The sequence below is a fragment of the Mytilus californianus genome, unplaced genomic scaffold (assembly GCF_021869535.1).
Source record: "Mytilus californianus isolate M0D057914Y unplaced genomic scaffold, xbMytCali1.0.p SCAF_12, whole genome shotgun sequence".
Lineage (NCBI taxonomy): Eukaryota > Metazoa > Mollusca > Bivalvia > Mytilida > Mytilidae > Mytilus > Mytilus californianus.
The window spans coordinates 52,392,519-52,396,288 of record NW_026262604.1 but is presented as its reverse complement, the minus strand read 5'-3'; positions in this window follow the sequence as shown (position 1 = coordinate 52,396,288).

Here is a 3,770-nt window from a genome sequence, read left to right as displayed (position 1 = left end):
CTTTTTGTTCAGGAAAATATTCCCTGCTTTTCGTCAATAGAACTGTTAAGGACAGTTTTCCCAGTTTTTCGTCCATAAATTGGATAAGGGAAATATTCCTAGCTGAAATGATATTACACATATTAGTTGTATAGATTTAAACCTACAAAATAAAACTATTGCTATAGTACGCGCGGCTCCAACGTTATCTGAAAAAAAGAAAAGTCGTTAATTATCAGATTGCCCAGATTTTTTTTTTTTTATTCTGTTGAAGCTCCATATTTAAGAGGATATTTCACTTTATTAATATTAATATATTCTTCTATTATATTTTAATCGATAAATGTTTCTTCAAAATGTAACATTATGTTATCAGTTGAAATATAATAAATCGACGTCAGACGAGTGTATTTTTACCAGCTGACATACTACACAATAATATTTGGGAGATATTTTGTGCATTGGTAACTACTAACTACATATTTAATAACTAGCTTAACAATAATCACATAGTTATTCTTATTTGTCAAATTATGCGTGCGTTAAAACTGTTTCTGACCAATTTGATTTCGTTTAAAACCACATGAATATATTAATCCACGAACACATGTAGATTAAATTTGTCTCGTGTAATTTTCAGACACATCCATTCGGAACATTGCACTCAGCAGTTTCCATAAACCTATAGATTATAATAAACAATTAATTTCCCCATAGGCGACAATGATAGCCTTTTTCGAGATACAGACTTTAGAAAGCTGATTTTTTTAACGAAACCTTGCTAGAATTAAAGAAAAGTTATTAGGACAGTATTTTTTGGTCCAAAAAATATAGGTTCGCGTTGCTTTTCTTAGCGTAATTTGTACTTATCTCCCATGCCTATCAATTTTGCACTTAAAAATACGTGTCTCATCCTAGCGTTTAAAAGACATCTCAGTTCCGTTAGGGCTAAGGAAAATAATTTATTTGGCCTTTGGTATAATGCAGAATGCACGAAGTCTCTAATTACAAAAAATAACGGGCGCACATATCAACCAATCAGGATTAGCTATACTCTTAATTCTGAATACCATGTTATGCTCATAAAATGGCTGCGCCCATAAAATCTAATGGTGTATTGTAACCTATACGCTATTTAATACTTTCTAGAATCATGCAATTCATAGTTCGTTAGATGCATAAATATATATGCCACACAAAAATCATCTTCAAAACGTTCTGGCATTACTCTCTGAATTTTCACAATTTTTTATCAGAGGTAACCCCAGTCAAAAAATGTGAAAAAAAAATTTCTGATTTTTTCAGTAAATGCGGTACTGCTAAAAAGGGCCTGAAGATAATGTCCACTTTCTCCAATGATTCTTTATATGTCATCAAGTACTGATTATATGGATACCAAAACCGATCCAATATGTAACTACTACGGTGAATTTTGAACAACAGTTTTAAATGAAACCATTTTCGTATAAAAGTACATTTTTGAAACAGACTATAGCATTACAAAATATGAAAAATGTGTAAATATTTGTGTTGAAACATCGAAAACTATTCGTTAACAACGAAATGTCATGCCTATTCTAATTTTTATAGTCTGCCATTCGAGTGAACATTTCAATGTTCGAAGGGGATCGTTTCTGTACATTTTCACTGAATTTGGTAATTTCGATAACAGCACTTGGATCGAGATTGTCATGTTTAAAAATCGATTTGTATATCCAAACTCTAGACGTGTATGTGCTTTTTACAAACAAATCAGCAGAAGTTCAGAAAATGACATATTCTCTCCACAGTAAGTCAAAAGTCGAACACACCCTTGTTTCTAAGGTAAAACGCTATACAAATATGAAACAGACTATAGCTTAAAAAACTAGTTAATCAATAATTCATTTGTCACCAAAAAATACGGTTTCACATCAAATATCAAGTAAAATTACTGTTTTTGACACTTTTTGAGCACTATGATAAAGAAATGTCGACGCTGTATAGATTATAATAAACAATTAATTTCCCCATAGGCGACAATGATAGCCTTTTTCGAGATACAGACTTTAGAAAGCTGATTTTTTTAACGAAACCTTGCTAGAATTAAAGAAAAGTTATTAGGACAGTATTTTTTGGTCCAAAAAATATAGGTTCGCGTTGCTTTTCTTAGCGTAATTTGTACTTATCTCCCATGCCTATCAATTTTGCACTTAAAAATACGTGTCTCATCCTAGCGTTTAAAAGACATCTCAGTTCCGTTAGGGCTAAGGAAAATAATTTATTTGGCCTTTGGTATAATGCAGAATGCACGAAGTCTCTAATTACAAAAAATAACGGGCGCACATATCAACCAATCAGGATTAGCTATACTCTTAGTTCTGAATACCATGTTATGCTCATAAAATGGCTGCGCCCATAAAATCTAATGGTGTATTGTAACCTATAGAAATACACACTCTTCCACTATAACAGCATTGACTGTGATATTTATCTTCCCTTGGTCGTTAAATTTCGAATTTTTGAAATATTTTAAAACATCGTAATCACCAGCAGGTGGTGGGTTTAAATCAATATAAAAATATAAGGAGATGTGGTATGACTACCAAAGAGCAAAGCGACAAACTACCACCAGATACCAAAGACTGTAGATGTAAGCAAATATATAGGTCACTATACGGACAAACAAGCGACAAATTACGACCAGATACCAAAGACCGTAGATGTAAGCAAACATATAGGTCACTATACGGACAAACAAGCGACAAATTGCCACCAGATACCAAAGAACGTTGATGTAAGCAAATATATAGGTCACTATACGGACAAACAAGCGACAAATTACCACCAGATTCCAAAGAACGTTGATGTAAGCAAATATATAGGTCGCTATACGGACAAACAAGCGACAAATTACACCCAGATACCAAAGACCGTTGATGTAAGATGAAAGCAAATATATAGGTCACTATACGGACAAACAAGCGACAAATTACCACCAGATACCAAAGACCGTAGATGTAAGCAAATATATAGGTCAGTATACGGACAAACTAGCGACAAATTACCATCAGATACCAAAGACTGTCGATGTAAGATGTAAGCAAATATATAGGTCACTATTCGGACAAACAAGCGACAAATTACCACCAGATACCAAAGACCGTTGATGTAAGATGAAAGCAAATATATAGGTCACTATACGGATAAACAAGCGACAAATTACCACCAGATACCAAAGAACGTTGATGTAAGCAAATATATAGGTCACTATACGGACAAACAAGCGACAAATTACCAAACAGGCGACAAATTACCACCAGATACATACCAAAGAACGTTGATGCAAGCAAATATATAGGTCACTATACGGACAAACAAGCGACAAATTACCACTAGATACCAAGGACCGTTGATGTAAGCAAATATATGGGTCGCTATACGGACAAACAAGAGAAATATTTCCACCAGATACCAAAGACCGTAGATGTAAGCAAATATATAGGTCGCTATACGGACAAACAAGCGACAAATTACCACCAGATACCAAAGACCGTAGATGTAAGCAAATATATAGGTCACTATACGGACAAACAAGCGACAAATTATCACCAGATACCAAAGACCGTAGATGTAAGCAAATAAATGGGTCGCTATACGGACAAACAAGCGACAAATTACCACCAGATACCAAAGACCGTAGATGTAAGCAAATATATAGGTCGCTATACGGACAAACAAGCGACAAATTACCACCAGATACCAAAGACCGTAGATGTAAGCAAATATATGGGTCACTATACGGACAAACA